This window comes from Diadema setosum, chromosome 6, assembly GCF_964275005.1.
Source record: "Diadema setosum chromosome 6, eeDiaSeto1, whole genome shotgun sequence".
NCBI classification, from domain to species: domain Eukaryota; kingdom Metazoa; phylum Echinodermata; class Echinoidea; order Diadematoida; family Diadematidae; genus Diadema; species Diadema setosum.
Window position 1 is genome coordinate 3562340 of NC_092690.1, and position 27496 is coordinate 3589835.

Below are 27496 nucleotides of genomic sequence, written 5' to 3' on the forward strand. Positions count from 1 at the left end.
GTTTAATGAAATAGACAATGCTGGAAATCGGACACAATAATAATTATGTCAATCAAAGTAACATGTTTCACATTAACAGAAACGTTTCCTATAGCTTATGGCATTCCTAGACTGTAAAATTAGGACAACATTTTTACCACGACTTCTATTGTTTGACTCATCAAGTAAAACAAAGAAAAAAACCCGACATGTTTCCTTTCTTTTCATTTCTCCGACTAATGAACTTGTTTTGCCATTATTTTGTTTGTGTTTAAATGTCTGCTAATTCGACAATATTACGTGTTGATACATTGTCCTTGTTGTTCAGTCATCCATTTACATTTCAATCTCATATTTGTTTATTTTGATCCATACTACTCTAGGCTGTAAACTTGTTCAGTCATGCCGAAAGTGCTCTTATCATATATCGTTCGTGCACCCAGTTGGAGCAAATGATCAGTATCTAACATATTGTAATATGATATGTTTTGCTCTCTTATAGCCATTGACACTTCGTCAAGTTCAACGACCTCATCTCTTCTAACGACTGGTTGTACAAGTCCACCGACATTGTCAGAAAAAGGTAATACTTCAAAATATCAATGAAAAGATGAATTATGAAAGCTTCATTCGAACAAGTGTGAGTTTCTTCTTGAAAAAAGTCATTTGTATTATATTTTAATGACGAAGATATATGAACCAGAAAATGTATGTCATTTCCTTCTGTGACGTCTAAATTTCTTTAGATATAAACATAATGCTAACTCCAATATCTAATGACTGTTTATTGTTTACCAACAACCACCAATATGAACAACACTTGTCAGAAAACTTGAAATATCATCCATAATTATTTCTTTATCCAGAAATTTTCACATCTACTTTGTCTACTACTGTTCAAGATGAAACTACAACCCCAGCCAAACACTGTTATTGATGCCAAGAATCATAGGTAAATGTTAGATATTGTTTATCAGATACGTTGTGACCCGCTCCAACAAAAAGATCCTAAAGTCGTTGACGGGTGAGCGGAGAAAATCGAGTTTGAATTCAGATCATCGAAATCCATCAAAACGTTCGGATTTCTGTTGTTGACGTAGATTTGTAGTCTAATGTATCTTCTTCTATAATCTGCCGAAATTTCGAAGCTAAATGATCAAAGGAAAAGCAAGAAAATAGCATTTTTCTGGGCCATGATTTTCCAATTTTCAACGGAACAAAAACGTGTCCGAAGATTTGGATTTTATAGCGTCGCAGTTAGATTCCGTCCCTAGCAACAGGCGGAGTGATCTCATTGGTCAGTGCGTAGCATCCTCATTACTGATTGGTCGTGAATACACCGCCTGACTAAGCTTGAATTACCATCGCGGAGGTTGCTAGGAGCGTACCTTCTATTGTAAACGGTGTAAACTGTCTTGCTGCCTTTGATCATGGTAGCGGCGGAAGGAAAACTTTGAAGGTGTTTTTTTTTTTCGAAACGCCGATTTCTTAAACCGCCTTCAAATGCGCTAGTAAAATCATCAATATCTCAGCAACCGAGTACTGTTATGAGCCATGTCATATATTTGTGACATTATTAAAAGTGGAAGAGTAAGGGAATAACGTCATATCATTTTCAGAAAATTGTCCTTCCCCGACTTTCGGATCCTTGTTTTGCAGCTGGTCCCCTTTATGTTTGATTCCAATTACCTTCACAGGAAAGACCAAAAATGGAAATCATAGAATCCAGGTCAACAAAATCCTGTTTTTTTAAATGTATTCCTTTTTTTTCTCAGAATCTGGTGTTTGTGTTAATATCTGCAAAAATATTTCTTTTGACATATGCCTGAAACCAAATATGTATATCGTGTAACTTACGTACTTGAATAAAACGGATTGGGCGTGATATACATCTACCACTGTCTAAAAGCCTTGCCTTTGGGAAGGTCAAGGTGAATCGAATGTTAAGATTGCATGAACTCACATTACTCTTCCGAGAAACTCATCTCACCAATACTTAAGATTTGGCCTGACAGGTCTAAAAAGAATGGAGGGGGGGGGGGGGGAGGAGGAGAGACTTTAATGTGATAATGACGGTAATAGAGGGCTGATCGTTTGTGTAAAAACTGTATCGTTTTGTCCCCCCCCCCCCCCCCCCCCGTACGTGAACAGTCATAGCTGGTGCATGTGCGACGGTCGCTGTGCTGTTCCTGTTCCTCATTCCCGCTGCTGTATATGTCTTTGTGCGAAAACGAAGGTATGTGAGCTAATTTTGTTTTAAAGATTTCATGTGTCAGTAATTGTGATATCATGGCACGTTAGATCAGTCATCCAAATCAATTAACAAACCAACATATGAAGAATTTATTCGCAAAAACCGATTAGTCCATTTTTGAAGATTTTGAAGTACGCTCTCTGTCATAAAGTACAAAATGATACCTTTTAAATGATATATTGGTCACTACATATAAATGTACATTTTTGAAGTTATTGTCAAAAGAAGCAAACATTTTCTTATTATTCTCTTTATTTTTCTTGACCTTTAATCACAAATATCTCCATTTGGCAAATATGGACTTTTCGGTTTTTGCGAACAAATTCTTCATATATTTACGATGGCATTTTTTTTTTTCAAATAGGAACCATATCCGCCACTTCCCAGTCAGTAATTTGTCGTTTTGATATACAAGTTGCATTATTGGGCCTTAATAACATTTAATCATCCATTTATTAAAACAAAACAAAACAATGATTTGGTAACAGGTGAATCACCACTGTGCAGCATACTGGAGCATAATCATGATAATCGGTATTTCACTTATGTTTTGCAATCCGTTCTGTACGGGAACCTGGTGGCTTGCATATTTTAAGTCTATGGGCATTTCAGAATTCAGTATGGAACGAGAAATGCCACAGTTACAGTTACCACGGGCGGATCCAGTAATTCCGTAAAGGGGAGGCGCTTTCGCAAAATTAAAGTGGAGTCGCACGCACCCCACTCCAATTTTTTTGTTTTTATTTCTATCGTTTTAACTGAAAATAAAGGCATTGCGGCCCTCTGTGGATACGCCACTAGTAACTATGCTATCCAGCGCGTCAACAGTGTACTTTAGCTTCAGCAACATGGCCTTAGAGTTGACCCAACAGATCTCATTGCCCGTTTTTTTTTTTTTTTTTTCTGGCTCCCTGCATGATTTTTAGGAATCGCCATGAGGTAGATTCTGACTCGAAGCAACACGTCGTGGACGGGCAAGTCGGCTATGATCATATCTCAGCGAGCATTAACAACTTTGCGATCTCTGATTCGACGCGTGGACAGACCAACCAAGCACCAAGCTCTCACAGAGCCGCAGTTTGTTGTCATGGTAACTGGGGAGACGGGGAGACATCAACGATCAATAATTCACCGTACAGTGGAACTAACAAAATTTCTACTGATGGCAACCCTGAAGCTATGAAGGATTTAATGGTTGATAATCCACTCTACTGTAGAGTTAACGAACATTCTACTACTGACAACTTAGGAGACCAGGAGGTTTCAATGGTCAATAACCCGCTGTACATTGCAGCTAACGAGATTCGTAGTATTGGCCGATTGGAAAAACGGGATGATCCAGTGGGCTCAGATCCACTGTACAGTACTGTTTGTCGTAAGGATTAGGAAATCATTGAAAAAAACCCAATGCAACATTTTATGAGTATTTGTGTTTGTGCCTGTTCTTTGTGCGTGTGGGTGTGTGTGTGTGAGTGTGTGAGTGAGTGCATGTTTGTATATATGAAGGGTTTGTTTGCAAAAACCGATAAGTCCATTTTTGAAGATTTTGAAGTACGATCTCTCTCATAAAGTACAAAATAATACCTTTTAAATGATATATTGGTCACTACATATAAAGGTATATTTTTGAAGTTATGGTCAAAAGAAGCAAAAATTTTCTTATTATTCTCTTTATTTTTCTTGACCTTTAATCGCAAATATCTCCATTTGGCAAATATGGACTTATCGGTTTTTGCAAACAAACTCTTCATATCATAAAGTGACCTTGCACCTCGAAACCAAAAAAAAAAAAAGTCGCAAGCCATAAATTTTCCGAATGAGCAGACTTAGAGTTTTAAAATGATACATACAGATTAATTCAAATAAACCCTCTTAACCTATATAAATTTAGAAAAGAAAAGACATACTATGGAAAAAAAATCTTTGCTGAGGAAAGAAGCTCAAAAGTACACATTTATGAGCTAATCAAGCGCTTAATCTTACCAAGCTGCGCTACCTGTGCAATGAATACTACAAACAGCAGAATGTAAAATTCCGCAGCATAAGCAGAGAAGGGTTTACTAGATAAAACTGAAATTGGTCATGCTCTATGAACACATCCTAACCACGATTTATACCAACTCTTAAAAGAGGTAGCATTACCCTTTCAAAAGTTAGTAGAGTTGAAAGTGAAGAGTGTGTAAAGAGTTTTTAAGAAATGGAAATTGGACTGTAAGACCCAACGAATCAAAGTATTCTACAAAAAACAAGTGTTCGAAAGAAGGAAAACTACTTAATAACAAACTTTTCTCTTTGGCTTGTGGTCCCAATCTTGCATTTTCAGAAAATATGGAGATGGAGGGCCATACTGTAATTATGTATGTATATATGTGACACTGCACCTCAAAACAAACAAAAAGTCGCCAGACATGAATTTTTAGTTAAGACCACTTTCTGAAAGAGCAGACTTTAAGCTTTAAAATGATGTATAACTCAAATCAAATGGACTCTCCTAACCTATCTAAATATTGGAAAGAAAGCACAAACTCAGGAAAAGTGTGAACTGAGAAAAGAGGCTCTGAAGTACAGTGTCTATTCAAACACTTAATCTTTACCAAACCGTGCTGGCTTTGCGATGAATGGGAAAAAAAAACAGGAAGTAAACCACCAGAGTGAAAACAATGAAGGGATTATCAGATTAAACTAAAATTTAGCATGCCTCATTGACACATTCTGTCTATAATTGATGCCAATTTTCAAAGCAATAGCACTATCCTTTCAAAAGTTATTAGAGGTGAAAGTAAAGAGTGTGGACAAGGTTTTTCAGAAATGAAAAAGGGATTCTAAAGAAACACCTAATCACACTATTCTACCAAAAATGCTCGAGATAAACTGCTAAAAAAAAACACACTTTTCTGCCCGTTTTATGATACCAAATTTTAGCATAATGTAAAAGAAGACCCGCTCTTTTAGAAAATATGAAAAAGTCAAGTTCTGCTAGGTTGAACAATTTCACTTATTTTCAGTCCTCACGCAAAATCAGTGTGTGCGACTTTATGTTCGTTTTGAGGTGCACGGTCACATATACACACACACACACACACATATATATATACATATATATATATATATATGAAGAGTTTGTTCGCAAAAACCGATAAGTCCATTTTTGAAGATTTTGAAGTACGATCTCTGTCATAAAGTACAAAATGATACCTTTTAAATGATATATTGGTCACTACAAATAAAGGTATATTTCTTAAGTTATGGTCAAAAGAAGCAAAATTTTTCTTATTATTCTCTTTATTTTTCTTGACCTTTAACTCTTTATGTGCCACGTTCGCACGTCCGGCTCAGTCGACGGCGTGCCAACTTCGCATATTCTGCTCAACAAACAAAGCCGCCAAGACCGATCGATAAACGCTAATTACAGTACTGCTAATCCCGCGGCACAATGAAAGCGTTTCTCGTGCTTTTGTTCCTCTCATTATACGACTCGCATTATGTGGTGGTCGACTATCAAGCGATGTTCCCAACTAGATTTGCTTGTACATTCTAAGCTTCTTTCACGGTTTTATGTGCAAAATTCATGCCTTTACAGTAATGTAGAAACTGGTCAATCAAAAGAAGAATTGAAAATAGATTCGTCATACAATTTATATCGTAACAAAGCTTGGCATTCCTCTTTGACTTTGCCTACTGTTATGCCCATCTTAACAGAAATTTGTAGAAGTGTACAAATCGGAAAAACAGAATTCTTTCTCAAAGCATGACTACCTTCGTGTCTCAGAATAACGTGGCACACAGGAGGTTTCCACCATGGCACATAAAGAGTTAATAGCAAATATCTCCATTTGGCAAATATGGACTTATCGGTTTTTTGCAAACAAACTCTTCATATACATATATATATATATATATATATATATATATATATATATATATATATATATATATATATAAATGTGTGTGTGTGTGTGTGTGTGTGTGTGTGTGTAAATATATGAATATGATTATGTATATATATATATGACACTGGATCACAACACCAACAAAAAGTGGCAAAGCGTCGATTTTTTAATAGTCAAGGGCAGATACTTATAGAGCAGACCGTAAGATTTAAAATGATGTGTAACTCAAATCAAATGGACTCAGAAATATGAAGAATGAACAATATGGAAAACGAATGCTGAAAACCCGTTTTCCCATCTATTTTACGATCAAATACATAAGAGTCATGTAGAAAAATAGCTCTTTCAGAAAATGTGGAACACTCAAAATTGACTTGATTGACGCGTTACACTTTTCTTGACTCCTCACGTAAAATCAGCACTGCGACATTTTGTTGGTTTTGTTAATATGCACGGCCACATATATGGGTAGTATATGTATATAAACACATACGAGCACTTAATTTATCTAAAAATTGCACTTCTTTTAAGAGTGTACTTCACGTAACTTCTTAGGATTTCAAATATTTCTGCAGGTTAAAAAAGATTAATTGGGTTTGTTTTTTGTGTTCCTATGTATGTGTCATGTGCATGTCTGTTACATATTTCTGTCTACAATGTTAACTGAAATATTACCATAGTTTAGATCATGTCATGTCAAATATTGTAGGAAAAGTGATCAGGGCGACAAGTGATGGGACGCTGTGGCATAGTTGATAAGACTTCCGAATTCCGAGTTCGATTCCCGCCCACTGCTAACGTTCTTGATCAAGGTGTTTTACCCACCTGTCTATATTCCTCTCGACCCAGATGTATAAATGGGCACCTGGCAAAATCTAGGGTAATAGCAATAACAGGTCCCACTGGTAGAGCTGTGGCAACACTGAAGAGGCTACCCTTGATAAAAAAGACATTATTGTTATTATTATTGATAGTTTTATTATTTTCATTATAACTATTATAATCATTGTTATTGTTACTTTTAATATTACTTAAACTGTTCTTATTTGTATTATTAGTATTATTATCATCATTATGATTGTTATTAGATCTCCAGTTTTTATCACATTGAAATTCTCACTTGACGAATTGATAGCATTGTGCGAACGTAAGCATTAAAGAAAGACCCCCCTCCTCCTTTGAATAATACGTTGTATCTTTCTTTCATTTATCCTTCAGAATAGTTGGCATTGTTTGTACAATGTATTAGATTGGTTAAAAAAAATAACTACACATTTCATGCATACATTAAGGTTGATTTTGCGGATGGAATAAACTGAATTAAGTTGTGGGAGAAATTGTGTGTGTGTGTGTGTGTGTGTGTGTGTGTGTGTGTGTGTGTGCACGCGTTTACGATCGTACTAAAAGTGTACTTCAGGTTGCCGTATGCCATTTTGTGTTGTTTGTGTTTGCTTTCGACTGACTTGTCGAGGGTAAATTAGTGTCCATGACAAATTTGATGTCTGATAACCTTTTGCTCATCGACGATGTGGGTAAACAGAACAACGATTAGACCTTAGGATATTTCTAACTTTGTGTCAAAAGGCTTTTCGGACGGAGGCGTATTCATAATTCAGACTGTCGTTGTGATACTAAGTACACTGTGCTTGTACGGGGCATAACAGGTAGGTCTGATCATTTTTATACTCTCGCTTTTTTTTTAGTAACTGTTGCAAAAGTTTTGGAATGTGAAATCTTGTTCTCTTTTAGAATCATGAGTTAGTACAGCATCATGGTGTTGTGTAAGGTTTAAATAGTCTTGATTTAGATACAAAACCCCCTTTTTTTTGGGGGGGGGGATGGCCAATGTTATTTGGTACACCCCCCTTTTTTGTTAGGGGGCATACTTTCCACGATATGCGTATATCCTATACTAGTACGCATGCAACGATTCTAACTTTGATATTATCTATTCATTTATTTATTTACTTACTTATTCATTCATTTATTTGACGATAGAATAATTATTTGTTTAAAACTGGTTTAATTCAGTACTTCCTGAGTTTGGTTTGGATTGTTTGGTTTTCTTTCTGCTTTTTCCCAAATGACGTGTGTAACAAAAGAATACATAGATCAAGTAATTAGCATTACACTACGCACAATAAGCTAGCATAATCGCTTGCACATTAATTCAAAGTAAACTATGAACATGACAATTTTCGATGTATTCAGTTCAGTTCAGTTCAGTTCAAATTTATTTAATATTTCCATTTTCTCAATGATGACATTACAAAATTATTGACAACAAAACAAGAGTACAAAATATATACAATCATGTCTTTTGATTGTAGAAGAAAAAGAAAAAGAAAATATACTTGACACAAATGTACATGGTCACATCGTATGAAAATGTCACTAGTAAGTATAAGAAATATGATGGGGCCTACATAAAAGCTTTAAAGCTTGTAAAACTGTAGGTTCCCGAGTTCATAGGCATATAATTTTACACGGAGAACGGATATGTTTGTCTTGACCAACTAAAATTACACCAGTACAAAAAATCAATGAGTAATAAACTAATGAACCACATAGATATCGCACAAACCAGACTGCATACAAATCTTGCAGTGTTTGAATAACACAAATGCAATATTATTAATAAAAGATGTATCGGTACCATGAAATCACTTGAATAACTTGGTGCTGCGGACAATTACAAAAGACTGGGAGCATAAAAAGGTTGCTAAAAGCTTGGTAGTGTATCCACTAAGTAATAACTGTTTTAATTTGCATTTGAAGGTGAATAAAGATAAGGAAAAAGTGATATCTAGAGGGAGATCATTCCAATATCTGGGTCCACTAAATATAATTGTCTTCTTTGCAAAAATAGTGCGAGTACGGGGAAGGTGATAGGCGTCACTCTGGCGAGTGGGATAACAGTGGATAGAACGATTCCTTTTGAACATGTTGATAAAAACAGATGGTAATTCATTAGTAGTTAGTTTATACATGAAAATTCCGAGATTATAATAAGATAAGTCTGAAATTTTCAGAATTCTGTTTTTATGGAAAAAACAATTGGTATGGGCAAAATATCCGGCGTGGTTTATGATTCTTATTGCACGCTTTTGAATACGGAGAAGGGAATCTAGTAATGAGTGAATTGCATTTCCCCACGCCAAAATTCCATAATTGAAGTATGGAGATATTAATTCTTTATGTGCCACGTTCGCACGTCCGACTCAGTCGACGGCGTGCCAACTTCGCATATTCTGCTCAACAAACAAAGCCGCCAAGACCGATCGATAAACCGCTAATTACTGCTAATCCCGCGGCACAATGAAAGCGTTTCTCGTGCTTTTGTTCCTCTCATATACGGCTTGCATTATATGTGGTGGTCAGTAGTGTAGCCCGTCTAGATAGTAATAATTCGACCTTGATTTTTCCAAGAAAATGGGAAAAAAATGAGTGTAATAAATATAGAAATTGTATCGCTATGTATTTTGTTAAAAATCAGGTCACGTACTTTGGAGAGGTCAGAGAGCTTATAGTAATAATGTATCCTTGAAAATAGGGAGGAGCGGGCAAATCAGACAGTGAGAAAAAGAAAATTATGAATGTATCGATAAATCTATAGTATTGATGCTGAGTTGATAAAAATTTGTTTTGACGGGATAAAGCCCGTAGAGCTGCTGGAGGAACGAGAGCAATGTGATGAAGAAATGTGCGGGTACGAAGTGTACACTGATGAGCGCCGGACATATGTGACCCGCTACAACAAAATGATCCTAAAGTCGGGCGAGGTCAATTATTTGAAAATTGCATGATACAATCCCCTGATCTTTCTGCTTTAAATCGATATATAACACATTTTATAAAACTAATCGGCTGCGGAGATATCAATGTTTAAAAGAGAGCATGTCGAGACGTCTGGAAAATCACTGTTTCGAGAAAAGCGCCCTAAAAGTCTTCCTCTCGACGCAATCGCGATCAAGGGACACGCAAGTCAGTTTTCACCTCTGGACAATAGAAGGTAAGCCCTAGCAACCCCCGAAGAGTTCATTCAAGCACATCAGCGTCGGCGGTCTCCTCACCAACCAATCAGTGACCAGGATGTGAGAAGCGGCTGAGCAGAGCGCACCCCGCCCGCACGCACCAGTCGACTGGGCAGTGTGCGAGCTTCACGCTTCGGTTAGCAGCAAGCAGCAAACTGACCAATGAGATCACTCTGGTCGTTGTTAAGGCGGAACCTATCTGTGGCGCTCAATCCAAATTTTCAAACCAGTTTCTGCTTCGTTGAAACGCCAAAAAAAAAAAAACGTGGCTCAGAAAAACGCTATTTTTTGGTCTTTCCTTTGATCATTTTGCTCCAAAATTTCGACAGATGATAGAAGACATGTTAGACTCCAATAATATATCAAAATCAGAAAATCGTAAGTTTTGACCAATCTTAATGCTCTGACTTCAAACACGATTTTCACGGCTTCGACCGTGCGCGACTTTAGGACATTTTTGTTGTAGCGGGTCACATATTATCAGACAGTGACCGACGGTCAGAGCAGACAGCGAGTGAAACAGTATATCATGAATGGACGAAGTCTAAGCGAGTGAAACAGTATCGTCTGCTGGAGGAATGAGAGCAATGTGATGAAGAAATGTGCGGGTACGAAGTGTACACTGATGAGCGCTGGACATATCAGACAGTGACCGACGGTCAGAGCATACAGCCAGTGAAACAGTATATCATGACTGGACGAAGTCTAAGCGAGTAAAACAGTATCGTCTACTGTGAAATGTGAGGGTAAGAGGTGTACTCTGATGACCGACGGGCATATGAGACAGCGAGTGAATACAGAATATGACTGTCACGATAAATACGTAGTACTGAGGCAGAGTTGATAAACATTTGTTTCTGTGGGAGTATATACGTATTGTGGACGCGCTCGCACCGACACGTTGAGAGTGACACGAGAGAACATGAATCGATATCTGAATGACATTTATTTCAATCCAGAACACGAAGCCAGTTTTGGCGGGGTAGAAAAAGTTCGTGCGAGAAGATGGCCGATATCGCTTAAGTAGGAAACAAATACGAGAATGGTTAGAGGGTATTGACACCTACACGTTGCACAAACCGGCCAGACGTCGGTTTAGTAGAAGCAGAGTCATTGTTGGTGGTATGGATGATCAGTGGCAAATGGATTTGGTAGATATGTCTGCGCTCTCCCGTTACAATTCGGGGTATAGGTATCTCCTTTAATACATGTATAGACGTGTTGTCTAAATTTGCCTGGGTAGTGCCCATCAAAGACAAACGTGGCAAAAGCTTGGTCAGTGCTCTGAAAATTATCTTCAAAACGCAGAGGTCTCCGCTAAAGATTCAAACGGACAAAGGCACTGAATTTACCAACAGAATATTTCAAACCTTCTTGAAAGAGAAAGACATTGAGTTTTTTACAACTGAAAACGAAACCAAGGCTAGTGTCGTCGAACGTTTTAACAGAACGTTGAAAGAAAAGATGTGGAAATATTTTACTCACTCCAACACGTTGAAGTATACCCGCATACTCCCGAAACTCCTCCGAGCCTACAATAATGCCCAACACCGTTCAATCAAAACAAAACCTGTGCTCGTCATCAAGAAAAATGAAGGTATCATCTGGCAGCGATTGTATGGTGATCAATCATGGGCATTACGTAAACAAAACAGACCTCGCTACAAAAAAAGGTGAAAGAGTACGCATCAGTAAGATGAAACGAACTTTTGAAAAGGGGTACCTCCCCAACTGGACAGAGGAAGTGTACACAGTGTCTGGTCGTAAACATCGTGATTTACCTGTCTATCATTTAACCGATGATAATAACGAACAATTGAAAGGTACATTTTACGAACCTGAATTGCAGAGGGTGCGTAAGGACAAGGCAGACATGTATAGGGTGGAAAAGATACTGAGACGGCGAAAGCGAGGGGGTAAAACCGAATATTTCGTGAAATTTCTAGGCTATCCAGACACGTTTAATGCTTGGGTAGGTAACATCGATAAAACCTATCGCAATTGAGGGAGGGCATCATTTTGATGAAAGAATCAGTATGGAAGGCGAGGAACAATTTTACGTGACTCTACCCAGTAATAGCTCGTTCGATTATTTTCCGGATAATACAGTCACCAGTTTTAAGACTAAATTGGCCGCGCCGCTCATATTTCACGCGCAGTGGGAGGTGGCATTGGTGGAAATAATTTATCCCTATTCTTGGTATAACGTGAATATTACGAACAACACATTTCAATTTCTACTGTCCGAAGAGGTGGTCAGTCATTGCGTTATACCTGAAGGACATTACAAAGATATAGGTAGTATATGCGAGGCACTGACAGCTGCTCTACCTGAACGATTTCGTAACAACTTCACTGTACAACGCGATTCGAGCTCGGGCAAAGTTATGTCTGATTTCGATCAAGTCAGCGCCATACAGTTAAGCGAGGGATTAGGTTACCTGTTGGGATTTCCCCGTGGCATCATTCGCGGCCACGCACAGGTGCCTTTTTCTCCGAACGTGAATGGAGGGATCATTACACTTTATCTGTATACGGACGTGATTTGCAATCAGCTCGTGGGTGACATCAGTGCCCCTCTCCTGAGAATTGTTCCCGTTCCCCACAGAAGGGCGGTGAGATCGTCACGTTGTGAATGTTTATTCCGAATTTGAATCTATCTTAGAAGTTGATCGTAATCGCAATGTCACTCTCGACTATGGTAATTAGATATCTAGCGAGATGAACACGCGTGAACTCTTGGGAGTTGTTAAGAAAGAACCCAAACTAAACGGGACTTTTGTTGGTGTATTTCCAGCCGATAAATTACCAGTTTTAGCAACGAGAAGAAGAAGGATTGGAAGAAAAAGAAGAAGAGATGCTGAGAAAAAAAAAACGTGTCATTGATTGCGAATGTAGATGGTCACAGAGAAATAGGTTCTTATTGGATTGCTATTTACATCGACAGTAGAGGGCGTGGTGAATTTTTTGATTCATATGGTAGACACCCTACTTTATGTTCCCCCTACTTTACCAAGTTTTTGAATGCCAATGCCGATGTGTGGACGTACAATAGAAAATCGCTACAATCCAGTTGGTCTACAGTGTGCGGGCAGTACTGTCTTTATTATCTTATACGTAGAGCCAGAGGTGATTCGATGAGTAGCATTTTGTCTGAACTTAATTCTCGCACACGGGGGCAGAATGATCAGAGAGTGAACCATTACATCAACAATTATTTACACTCTCCGCCACCACTGGTAGATGCAAATTTTCTGTACAATCAAAGAGCAAAGTCGTGGATTTTGAAATAGATGCTATGCTATGAAAGATATGCTGGTTCTAACGTGGTACGTCAAAGCATGCCATAGTAATTAGGTGTCTGACTATACTGTTACATAATAACCTGTCGAAGCGTGTTGTCTTTGGTACCCTCATAAGTACCGCGAAGCTGTTCATATGTTCGTAGTTTGTACGTATAACATATAGCTCTTTCTCTCTCTCTCTCTCTCTCTCTCCCTCTCTCTCTCTCCCTGTGTCGTCTTGTACACTGTAATGATTATGTCGTGACGTGACTTGATCCTATTTAACTGACCGTGATATAGTAACTTGCATTCTGTTTGCAATGTCACACGCGTGTAGAATAATGTCACTGTCTGATATGATGGTATCAGTAAGAAGTATATTCGTAGAATATAAATTGTACTGTCTTGTCAAGAAAATAAAATCTCAAATATATACACACACACACACGCACACACGTAGGTATATTACGCCATGTATCTTCTGATTATATTACTAAGATTCTTATGTACATAGGTGCCATAAAGTCAGGCGTAGATATTGTGTGCTCAAAATGTATGATGTATAGCTCTGTCTCTGTGATAGTTGATATTATTAACTCTTTATGTGCCACGTTCGCACGTCCGGCTCAGTCGACGGCGTGCCAACTTCGCATATTCTGCTCAACAATCAAAGCCGCCAAAACCGATCGATGAATCGCTAATCACTGCTAATCCCGCGGCACAATCAAAGTGTTTTTCGTGCTTTTGTTCCTCTCATATACGGCTTGCATTCTATGTGGTGTTTGACTATCAAGCGGTGTTCCCAACTAGATTTGCTCGTACATTCTAAGTTTCTGTCACGGTTTTATGTGCAAAAGTCATGCCTTTACAGTAATGTAGCAACTGGTCATTCGAAAGAGAAATTGGAAATAGATTCGTCATAAAATTCATATCGAAACAAAGTTTTGCATTCCTCTTTAACTTTATCTACTATTATGCCCATCTTAACATAAATTTGTAGAGGTTATACAAATTAGAAAAACGGAATTCTTTCTCAAAGCATGACTACCTTCGTGTCTCGGAATAACGTGACACGCAAGGGGTTTTCACCATGGCACATAAAGAGTTAAGAATTACGGCGTGAATGTATATCTGTATGTACTATGTACTATCTGTATAGTTTTTTTTTATCTTATAGAGTTTATGGTGTTGCATGTTAACAATTATATATATATATATATATATATATATATATATATCTATATATAGTATAGTAAATGTACATTTTTGTACGCTATAATGTATTAACCTAACCACATCAGCACACACACACACACACATACACGCACACACAACTTCACATAAGCTACACGTTTATAATGTATAAGTCTAACCATATTAATCAACACACACTAACACACACACACACACACACACGCACACACACACACACACACACACACGCACGCACACACACACACAAACATGCAAAACCTCGGTTGTGGGAATTATTGCAGCTTAGTTTATAAGATTATAGAATGTGTAGCATAGACTCGGACAAGAGTGATACAGTTGCAAAGTTTTATACGCTGTACATGGTAGATTTATTGTCTGTACATGTTTGACTATAATACACGATTGTGGTCTCAATAAATAAATAAAGCGTTTACAATTCATATTCATTTGTCTTCATCTTGCTTGAATTCACGTGTACACGTCTTACGTAGAAGTTCGTTATGTATTGTAACATTCAGTGAATGCATAAAATATGATTATGATAATCATTACCAACGTCATTTCACAATACCATCGGGTAGGCTGAAAAAAAATCAGTCGTCTTCACATAAAACTTGACGATCGTACACAAGTGTCATAAAAGTCAATAGGTACCGTTGTACTCTCGTTAAATCGTTTCGATGCATGTAAGGCATCAATCGTAATCTATCCTATAACAAAACATTACACCAAACAATACACGGCGAAGGAGCATAAAAACGTTGCGATACATGTATGGTATCAATATGTGTGACCTATCATGGCCATTCGTTTCCTCTTATTCTACCGAGACGCGGTAGGGTTAAGACGAGAAAGATGATATAAAAATGATATAACACAATACACATTCAACAATTGTCTTGATGTATCAACGTATTCAGTAACATTAGCTTAGACATTTATCGTCAAGAAAAATACTATACTGTTCATAATCATAAACACATTTCTCTCAAATCTCAATGTATTAGGTCACAATAATTCAGAAACTTTCCCACTTGAAAGGTAGAGTTCTCTTCTTTTTTTTCTTTGCACGTGTAGTCATCATCATCATTGAGCTTGCGCTCTTAGACCCTTCCTTAGTAACCCTCTTGTCTACAGACGTAGGTATGAACCCTTTAATTTTCATATCGTGCATTGCGTTGCGTCGTGCCGTATTGACAATAAGTGATTCGGGCGTATTGGTATTGATTAGAATTTTAAGAAATTCTTTCCAACCCGCTGGTTCGTGCGTATTGCGTACCCTCATGACATCGTATATTAGATCTACTACATTTGAGCCTGGTACAATGGAATCACCAACGACCAACTCTCTATTTTTATTCAGCCAGTCGGTGCTGTCTTTCTTTTGCAGTAAATGATCTAATAACAAACTCCCTAGATGTTTTACCGAGGGGGGTAAAATCTTTAACACATCCTCCTTCAAGGTAGCGTATTGATGGTCAGACAATTCGTCGGACTGTGCTTTTGTAGACGTCGGATCATGGGTATCTGCGTGTCGCTCTCCTAAGAGCACTTCGATCGGCTTCTTCCGACTGTTTTGCTTTTGCAATTGCAAGTATCTATACAAGATGTCATTGTATTTTTGCAATTTCTCTCTATCCGATAAGGCGTGATTTTCTAACACATCACGAATAGACTCGTCCAATATAGACAGAGCTTTACCCGTGGGTGTTTCACGCTGTGGAGATACTTTTTGCAAAGAACTAGCAAAATCGTGAGGCACCAATACCATTTTCTTGGTGTTTTGCATACTACTACTACTATTAGCCATGACAAGTACCAACAAGTTTGACAAAGAGAATCGATTCTGACAATCATACACTCGTTCGACACCTTAAACTTAATCTATTAGTATCACTTTGATTAGAAAATACATCATTTTAATAACATTGACAAAATAGGTCCCAGCAGAGATGTGAGAAAGCCTCCTCTCTGGACTAACGTTGATTTTCGAGCTTTATAATCATTGCGTTTGTTACCTACGAAGCGCAGCTCTTTCTTGTGCCGCGATAATGCCTTCTTCTGACTCTTAGTTAATTGAACGTTACCTTTTAAGCAGTTTGCGCAACATTCGGATAGACATAAAATGAGATCTTTGTTGGCGTATTCTAAAAGAGCCTTTCTCTGTTTAGAATTAAATTTATTCAAGACTTGCAGCTCCGGCAAGTGGTTCTTTAATCTGCGAGACATATTGAAAGAGTGACTCAAAAATGCTACAAACGTCTATTTTATGGCTACCAGCCAGTCACTATCAACCACCACGTATTATCGTGATGCACAAAAGAGAGTAATTCTCTGATCTTACGTTTTACAAACGTACACAACGGTAAAATCGGGAGGAAATAGCTTACTACGTAATCTATACTCTTCCTGCGTTTCGGGCTTTAGATCAATCAACAAATATCCATAAGGATACGAATGGCATCTTGGTACGCTTCTTGCAAGTATTTGCCACGCCCCGGGTATAGTTGTTTACCTAAATGAGCAATTTGCAATTTATCTCTGGGGTTCTTAAACACTATCAGATAATGACTGTTTAAACTGATGGTTCTGAGTTCTTTGGCCTGGTGAAAAAGATTTTGTACTATGAATATGACGGAGAGGTTACGATGATGAGAACCGCGAGTGAACAAATTCGTCTGCTGAGAATGAGAAGGGCGTTAAGTCATCTTGAACACTATGGGTTTTGTGACAACTTAACGCCCTTATCATTCCCAACCGACGAATTGGTGATTCGCGCGTCATTACCGCATTCCGACATTAAATCATCTATGATAATAAGATTACAAAATGTTGGATCTATCAGCTCGTCCAGATTGCCCGGTATGCCTTCTATTAACTGTACAAAAGGCATTTCTCTCATCATCTCTTCGTAAGCTTTTCGATAAACCCCGTAACACCATATTATCTTTTCTGGAGGCGGATCGATCATTTCGCGGTGAGAGTTTAGAATTTTCCGGACAAATACTGTCTTACCACTCCCCGTGGGTCCTGCCACTATGCAGGTAAATGGATGAATGAATTTTAACGACATGACGATAACAGTGTTTTTTCCCTCTTCTTTCGAGAAATCGCGTCTGAACTAACTCGGTTTAGTGTCATCGCAGTCTATTTTATACTCTGATGAGATGGACATTATTTAGTGTTGCGTCTTAATAGCTAAACCAGGATGATGGATGCGTTGAAAAAGAATGAACGTAAAGGCTTAAAGAGGTCAGTATCTGGAATTACACCATTTTGGAGGAGTTTTAAGATTTTTTCTTCCGAATGATAAGTTAAACTAAAGGTGACTACAAAAAGAAGGGTTAGGAAAGCAGATAGAAAAACTGATTTCCAAGGCATATTTCGCTTAACTGTCAAAATGTCACGCTCCATGAGTTCTACCGGATACTCCACTTCCCCTATTACCTCCTCCTCCCCTCGGTCACCCGTGCGCGAGAATCAGACACGTTCATCATTCTTGAGAGGCATACGCCGAAATGGCCTTTCTTGTTGTTAAGAGGTATGATTCATATTATTATTCGTGGGGAACCCATCCGTATGGCACGGTAAACAGGTTATCTTGAATGACTCTCTTGTCGTAAACAATGCGGTAGTCTTTGCTGAGTGGTTTAGACAAAATGCGCTGTCTTTTGATATCTCTCGTGATGTGATGATTATCGGTGACCGTTGCTTTGTAAGTTTCTTTGGTATTCAATTTTTTCACCATGCGATTCAAGACATTGTAATTCAGAACTTGGGAATTTTTGTAATTTAGAGTGATTCCTCTGATTTTGCACACAGTACTACCATCGTTCAATTGATAAGCGTAAGATTTTGGCCCCCCTGCCACAAAAGTCACAATATAACGACCATCCAATTCATCAGTAAGATCACCGAGGTAATCTTCCAAGGGAGGCGACCATTCGTCGGGAATATGTCCTCTTTCGACATAAATGATGCTATCCGTGTCATAATAGAGCACCCTATCTCCTAGACGATCTAAGATATGAAACAACTTAAGCCTGGCCTGAGCGGTAGTGAAGGCAGCTATGACCACGTTAGATTGTTTAGATAGTTCCTCAAATTCCTCCGCCACTTGCCATCTTATTTCTACCAATTCGTCAGAAACGAAGTTTAAATCTAATATTTGCTTGTCATCCGCTGTGAGAAACTCGTATAATACTGCAGGATCCTGAGTTATCTCTATTTTGGTCAAGTTATTTCTCATACCCCACCTACCCCAAAATGAACATAATTGTTATTTCGCCAGCGCGCGCATGCCTTCATTTCTCTTGATGTTTTCTTTATCTAACGCTATACCTTCGTGACAAAGATAATCCGCGATATATTTATCTCGATCGGCTTCTGACTTACACCAATCTGGCCACCCCGAGGACTCCTGTTTAATTTTCAAAAATTGATCTACGTAATACCGGAATAAACCAGTTTTTGATTCGTCGCGTGGCTTCCCAACCCAGACCTCTCTTTCTTCTTCTGCCTCCTCCTCCTCCTCTTCCTCGCATTTTTGATATTGCGTTCTACGGGGGAAATGCCAGACAGATTCGATCGAGCTAACCTCATAACCCTTTCTTATGGCTTCATTCAGTTCTATAGAAACCCAAGTACCGTGTAACATCCTCTCCTCGTCAGAATGTTGGCAGGTTTGCTGATTGTAATCTCCAGCGCACGTTCTACACAATTTAAACATTAATTTACCATTGATCTTACTAGGTAGAACAGGATGAAAGAGGTCAGTTGGAGGTAGTATTTTACATCGGATAAGACCAAAATAGTTGGAAACAGGTTAGAAATTGCTCGTAATTACCTCGGGATGTCCTAAGGGGTATACACCATACTTATTAACCCATGGATATAGAGAGGTGAAGTCCACATACTTGATTTTTTTCGTGTTCGTTGCAATCGTACAAAAGACAAGTAGCATTGGTTCTACCTCCCGTGAAAGCCTCTCTTGGGTCAAGTGGTACATAGTCATCGATACCGGACAGTGTTTTGATGTGGGGCGGTACCTGATTTTCGTCTTTCATTCTCTGCCAATCGCATTCCCACATACTGACCACTTGATACTCCTTCATAATTTGTACAATGTACGCTTCTCTAGCCAGAGTGTCTAGAAATAATTCACCCATAATCCTATCTTCATAATCTGGACTAGGCGTATCAAATTGGTAACACTTGGGACATCCATGATATTTGCACCCGTAGAACTCATAGATAGTTTTGTTGCTTTCGCAAAAACCATCTACCCTGTATCTACCCACCGTTACCTCCCCTTCATTCCTCGCATGACGTATGTACGCATTCTCTTTCTCACTCATGTAAGTTAGCCATTCTATTGAGACTTTAGAGTGTTTGTAACGGAGATTATAGCCTTTAGGGGGAAGAACAGCAATGGTATTCTCGTTGAGAAAATTTCTCCTGTACACATAGTGGCAGGCCGAGGAAATGGTGATGCTTTTCTCAAAGGGGATGACGCCGTTGGTAGCTTGAAAAAATAGGTCCTGAAAGCGCATACAACATTTGCGCAGGATGTCGACATCGCTGACGCAATATGCGTGTAATTGTTCTGCCATGATAAATTCCTTGTTCTTGGATTTCTCGCTCTCGTACCATTTCAAAAATTCTTGCCTTTTGGCGCAAGACATACTATCGCGACCATAATATTTGACATCGGGTAGGTGACCCGTGTACGCCTGGTTTTTGGTCGTGTTAAAAAAGTGAGGAAAGTATCCCTTTTGCAGTTCTTCAATACCGAAAGTTTTGGGCATGTTCGCCAGAGGCATTGGTAAGAAATTGAGGGAGTCGATGATCTCGATGTCATTCAAGGAGATATCAATGCTCATGATCTTTGCACTGCTCAAAATCATCTTGGGAATGATGCAATTGCGATAGAGATAATCAAGAACAAACATCCCATCATACCCTTTCATACTGTGGGCCACTGCTATGACGTTATAATGGTCGTCTATCAACCATTTACAAAAATCATCGCCAGTCGTGGGTCCTTTGAACATGAATTGTCTCTTTTCTCCACAATGCGTACAAGGAGTGTCGATAACTTGGTCACGACATTCAAAACAGGTAATTTGAGCCACGCAGTAATTGGGCACGTTTATCCCGCTCTCTTGAGTGCACTCGAAATCAAAAAATATATAACTTTTTTGTTTATTTTTCTCGAGGGGTTCGGGTGAGACATAACACTGATGATTGAACGGAAAAAAGCCCTGACAGTGTTTGCAAAATTTCTTGCTACACTCATGCTCGCGCTTGTGTTTTTTTAAGAGTTCCACGCTGACATTTCTGTCACACGTCACACACCTGTACATGGTCTCGCACACTTTATTTTCGACATGATTTTTCAAACAAGTAGCGTTCTTAAATCTACGATTACATTTGTGACATTCTACATATTCGTCCGCTCGGCTAACTGCGGGACAAGTCGAACCGTAACACAATTTGCAAATGCGTTGGCAAGAGGGTTCGCGCCTGTGATCGTAGCCTTTCATACACTTCTCGCAATAGTAGCTTTTGTTCAAAAAGGCTTTCATGGAGGTGATCAAATCATAGTGATCGTCTGTCTGCAGAAGATAAATCGTATGATCTCTATCTTCGGGACCAATATAGGTGATGTAGTTACAGGCTCTTCTGGAAACAACCACTACTCTGTAATTGGTCATCATGGGAGTTTGTTCGAAACGTTTAATTTCCGGAATACCACACAACTGTTCGATGGGTATACCAGCAGCTTCGTGCAGCTGTCTAGCCATTTGTCTCTGTAATCTAGTACCTCGTTGAATAGATTGCTTTTGGGGATGATTTTCAATTTTGGCTATCATGGTCACGATCGCTCTTGCACAACACACTCTATCATTGTCAGTATTATTAATGCGCAACACACATCGCATGGTTTTCAGTAATTCATCGTAATCCGAACATTGTCTCCTATCCCTCTTACCACCTACTGGCATTTCCATATGTATCACGTTGAAAGCTACCGTTTCGTCCAAGGTTATTTCTTCGTGGGACTGTAAGGTTGCCTCTAACTTTTGCATGAACACATCGTGACTTAGTTGATCTTTTCTCACAAAAGGAAGACTTATGGGTTTGTCTAACTTAGGAGTATCAAAAACGAGTTGAATCATGTCGTGATCACTAGCATCTCTTATCATATCATCTACTATACGTTGAAACAAACTACTGGCACGCGGCAAGGCATCTATCAGTGGCGTCAGTTCGTTATGGGTAGGAAAAGAGACGGTGTAATCAACAACATTGGCTTTAAATTTCTTATTGGTTCTTTGACTCACTCGTCGAAGAAAGTATGCGGGGGATGGCGACTTGTGAGAAGTGGTGGGTGTATCTGCTTCCTCCTCCTCCTTCTCCTCCTGCTCCTCCTGCTGCTCCTCCTCCTCCTTTTCCTCCTCCTCCGCGGTGGTGTTGGTGCCGCCTTGCTGGGCAGGAGCCGCAGAAATGTCAGGTAGTGGTGGTTCGGTGGAAAGCGGTGGAAAATGTGTTTGGCTGGTCCGGGGGCCGGCTTCGGTCGCTACGGGTGATGTGAGTTGTAATGGTATGGTGGTGGTGGTGTTGGTGGCAGACGTTGGTCTATATGTGAAGGTAAAAAAAGAAGGAAAAAACAAAGATAAGAAAAAAAATAGAGACTGACTGGCAAAACACAAAGACAGACACAAACACGCAAGAAACCATATATTTCTTGTAGGGATGAATGAATGTATGACACTTACCCTGGTACTGTTCATATTCATTTAACAATGCATTCAAATCGTCAAGCGAATTGCATATTGTCAGTCTCTCGTTAAGTGTATTGGAATCCATGCTGCTACAATGATAATAATGATACGTCAGACCACGGACTGTCAATTTATATTCGAGTGAACATGCAAGGTACAAAAATAGTACACGGTTCTAGGAAAAAAAAAACACAGGTAAGGGTATACTCACGTGGTGTGTGATGAAGAAGAGTTACCAATAATATTCTTCTTCATCTGGCGTTCGGAACTGCCATTAGCAGCTCCAAGGGGATGATGATATCACCATCCCCATTGCGGGGCAGTCCTTGGAACATCGGTATTTGGACTCCCGGGGGTAAGGAAAAGGCCATAGTCCCCTCGGGGATGTGGTCTGGCTTCTTCTCCTTCTTCTTCTTCTTCTTCTCTTTTTTGGGGGTGCGTTTTTCCCCCCTTCTGAGGTGAAGGTGGTGGTGGTGGCGGTGGTGGTGGTGGTGGTGGAGCGACAGCTCCGGAGTTTCCTTGCTTGTCCATTTTTTTTTCGAACGGTTGTACTCCAGTTCTCGCAAGTTATATTTATACTGGTCAGAGCAAGGGGCTTTATGTACAGTGATTATGGTACTAGCTTCTTACATCATATTGCGTAAACTTTATTTTATTTATTTTTTTTTTTAGGGCTGTGTTTTAAAAAAGGAAAAGGAACGTCCACCGATCATCTTACTATAGTACACTTATTTTTAAAAGTTGTTTGTTCAATCTGAGACGTATGAACTCTGTATTTCGACGAAGAAACAAAGGACGCTATCCATGGGCTAATGTACTTTACAATTTTGTTTTTGTTTGTTTGTTTGTTTGTTTGGTTTTTTTTTTGGGGGGGGGGCTGTGTTTTTCAAGAAAAACATAAAGACATCCGCCGGTCACATTACTGAAGTACCCTTATTTTTAAAACTTGTTTGTTCAATCTGAGACGATTGAATTTCGTATTTCGAAGAAGCAAAGGACGATGTCCATGGGCTATCGTACTTTATAATTTTTTTGAGGGCTGTGTTTTTCAAGAAAGACAAAGAGACATCCGCCGGTCACCTTATTGTAATACCCTTATTTTTAAAACTTGTTTGTGCACTCTGAGACGTTTGAACTTTGTATTTTGGAAGAAGCAAAGGGCGATGTCCCTAGGCTATCGTACTTTATAATTTTTCAGGGTTGTGTGTATGTGCGTGTGTGTGTGTAATAGGGTCTCACACAAGATCCCGTTTGGTTAATTAGTTGAACGTATCACACCGAACACTCGTACATGCAAACAATGCATATATATATATATATATATATATATATGCAATTTTTTTACGAAAGACAAAATATCATTCTCTACTTCCCCTCCTCTCTCTCTTTCTTTCAACCTTTCATGTGACGAGAAAATACCAACAGTAATGACACATCGAGACTGTAGTTCTTCTTCTTCACATTCGATTCCAATTGGATTGCTCGGCTTCAATTTTTAATGCGTTATTGACAGATTAGATAGTCAATTGAATTATTATTATTAGTATTATTATTGTTGTTATGATTATTATTATTTAATGCATAGTGCATCGCGATAATGTAACATTATCACACACACTCATGCCATAAAGTGACTAGCAGTGTAACTTTATGTATTGCGATAGTTCTTCTACCACCTCTGGTGTACGCAAGTAAAAGTGATAAAACTCCACAGCCTGGCACAGGACTATCAAACGTTCATCCTCTCACAAATTGTCCATGTCGTACACGGCGTCCAAGTTTTCTATGAACTCCGACTCCGTCAGCTGCGATATTGCTGAATCCATGTATGTGTCTATCTTCGCTTCCCAGTCTAACCACAGACACTCGTGGTGTTTCTGACTAGGATGATTCGTTTGACAACCGTAGCATTTCTCCAGTACAAGTTCGTTGATCTTTTTCATGATCACTTTGGTGGCTGTGATGAACGGTCCGGCATAGGTCGCACGGGTGATGCAGTGGATATCATTGGGAATATCAATCAGGTTTGATCTCTCCCTCCTTTTCTCGCCGTCCTGATCTGCTCCCATCTCCTTCTCGTCCTTTCCGCTCGTCTCACTGGCCCTCTTCGATGTCACCATCTCCCGAATCTCATCTACCGACACGTGTTTGGCAGCGGGCAATGGTTTTATGCTTCTCATTTCCTTGTGGTGCGTAAGTTCAGCTTTGACCTATCGAAAAAATTATTATTATTATTATTATTATTATTATTATTGTTATTATTAGCAGTAGAAGCAGTGATAGTGGATATTCATTCTATAGGGGGTGGGTAAAAAATAGAAGCGCGAGTTCTGTTAGACCATTAATGATAATAATCGGGACCTTGCCAAGAAGTGCTGCGAGAATATGAATGGGAGTTGCTGTTCTCCCTCTTCCTTTTCTGCTGTTGTTGTAGTTGTTGCTTTTTGGCCTCTTTTTGCAACTGGTTAATCGCACGCGAAATTGGAAACATCGCATCACGCATCTTTTCCCACTGCTCCACAGTAAGGTTTATACCCCTCAAAGCTGCGCACATCTTGCCAAGATGATTTTGATAATAATCGCGAATGTTCACGTAGACAGTGCCTTGATGAGTTTTCACTACAACAAAGCGTTTTGAACCCAAGTGAAAGGGAATGGCTCCTTCCTCGAAAGTAAATGGTGACGTCGCTGACTTTCCAGCATATCCACTCATGGAGGAATTCTACAAAAAAATAAACCATAATGAAAAAATAACAATGAAACGAATAGAAATAACTAAAACGTAGGATCGTTTGAAACGTAGATTCATAATAATGCAGTATGTCCCTACGGCACTGTAATTAAGTGATAGACGTGATAAACTATACTTAAATTGTATTTTAATTTTGTGACAATCAACTTTTCTAAAATCATCTATGTTAAACATATCCATCGAAAAAACGATAATGTACTCACCATTGATGCCTAACTGTCACCATCCTCATTTCGTCCGTTGGAAACACCAACATCCCCCTCATCATTCACATAGGCACTGGCATCAGAATAACTGTAAGAGGCCATTTTCTCAGTTAACTCAAACTGCTACACGTTCAAGACAAAGATCGCAATACTGATTTTACCTGTAGAATTATCGATGTTGTTCATGTTCACTCTTTATGAATGTATCAGAGCTCATCACAATCGGCTTATTTTGCATTGTTTTCCTCTATTTTTAACAGCTTCGAGGTTATATTTTTACCATAAGTTTTCTGACCTCAGCAGTGCACTTTTCGCTCACTCTTGCATATTAGCCCTCTTCTATCAGACAACTCCTTCCTCTTTGAGGACATATTTTTACTATCGGTTTTCTGACCTCATCAGAGTATTTTTCGCTCACTCTTGCATATTAGCCCTCTTCTATCAAACATCTCCTTCCTCTCCTATTGTACCACTACGTCCTCTTCAATGTCATATTTTTACTCTAAGTTTTCTGACCTTATCAGAGTACACTTCGTACCCTCACATGTCTTAATTACCCTAGTACCTCTCACAGTTATGGCTTTATCCCGTCAAAACAAATGTTCATCGACACAGCCTCCATACCACATGTCATATTCTGTTTCACTCCCTGTCTGATATGCCCATCGGTCATCAGAGTACACTTCGTACCCTCGCATTTCACAGTAGACTTCGTCCAGTCATGATATACTGTTTCACACGCTGTCTGCTATGACCGTCGGTCATCAGAGTACACTTTGTACCCTCGCATTTCACAGTAGACTTCGTCCATTCATGATATACTGTTTTCACTTTCTGCTCTGACCGTCGGTCACTGTCTGATATGTCCGGCGCTCATCAGTGTACACTTCGTACCCGCACATTTCTTCATCACATTGCTCTCGTTCCTCCAGCAGCTCTACGGGCTTTATCCCGTCAAAACAAATTTTTATCAACTCAGCATCAATACTATAGATTTATCGATACATTCATAATTTTCTTTTTCTCACTGTCTGATTTGCCCGCTCCTCCCTATTTTCAAGGCTACATTATTACTATAAGCTCTCTGACCTCTCCAAAGTACGTGACCTGATTTTCAACAAAATACATAGCGATACTATTTTTATATTTATTACACTCATTTTTTCCCATTTTCGCGGAAAAATCAAGGTCGAATTATTACTATCTAGACGGGCTACACTACAGTGGTCGGCTATCAAGCGATGTTCCCAACTAGATTTGCTCGTACATTTTAAGTTTCTGTCACAGTTTTATGTGCAAAAGTCATGCCTTTACAGTAATGTAGCAACTGGTCATTCAAAAGAAAAATTGAACATAGATTCGTCATAAATTTATACCGAAACAAAGCTTGGCATTCCTCTTTAACTTTGCCTCCTATTATGCCCATCTTAACAGAAATTTGTAGTAGTTTACATATAAATTAGAAAAACAAAATTCTTTCTCAAAGCATGACTACCTTCGTGTCTCAGAATAACGTGGCACACAGGGTGTTTCCACCATGGCACATAAAGAGTTAAACAAGAATATATACTCTGCAAAATATGAACAGGAAAGAAATGTTTGAGCTTATTCAAAATCCCAATATTTCTAGACAAAATTTTACTTACAAAATCAACATGAGTTTTCCAGGATAATTCTTGGTCAATCCAAAGCCCTAAAAACTTTGTGTTATTAACCTGCTTTAAACATAAATCATTTATTTTGATATCATATGGAACAACATTCAAAGAATGACTAAATACCATATAATGACTTTTTTCTATGTTCAAGGATAATTTGTTCGCATAAATCCAGGATTGCACGGACTTGAGCTCAGTATTCATCATATTTATTAATGCATTAGGGTCTCGATGTGAAAAAAAAAAACAAGCTTGTGTCATCGGCGAAACAAATGAATGACAAAATTTGCGATGATTTTGGAAGATCGTCTATGTATACGATAAATAATAAAAGTGGGCCCAAGAGGGAGCCCTGCGGGACTCCACATGAAATAGGCTTTAATTGCGAATCATGGCTATTGATATTAACAAATTGCTTTCTTTCTGTTAAATAACTC

General features: G+C 38.8%; 1 pseudogene; it reads left to right on the plus strand.

The window, feature by feature from the left end:
* The window catches only part of LOC140230150 (CUB and sushi domain-containing protein 3-like), a 91362-nt pseudogene extending 78570 nt beyond the window's left edge, over positions 1–12792 (plus strand).
* Positions 12793–27496: the final 14704 nt, after the last annotated feature.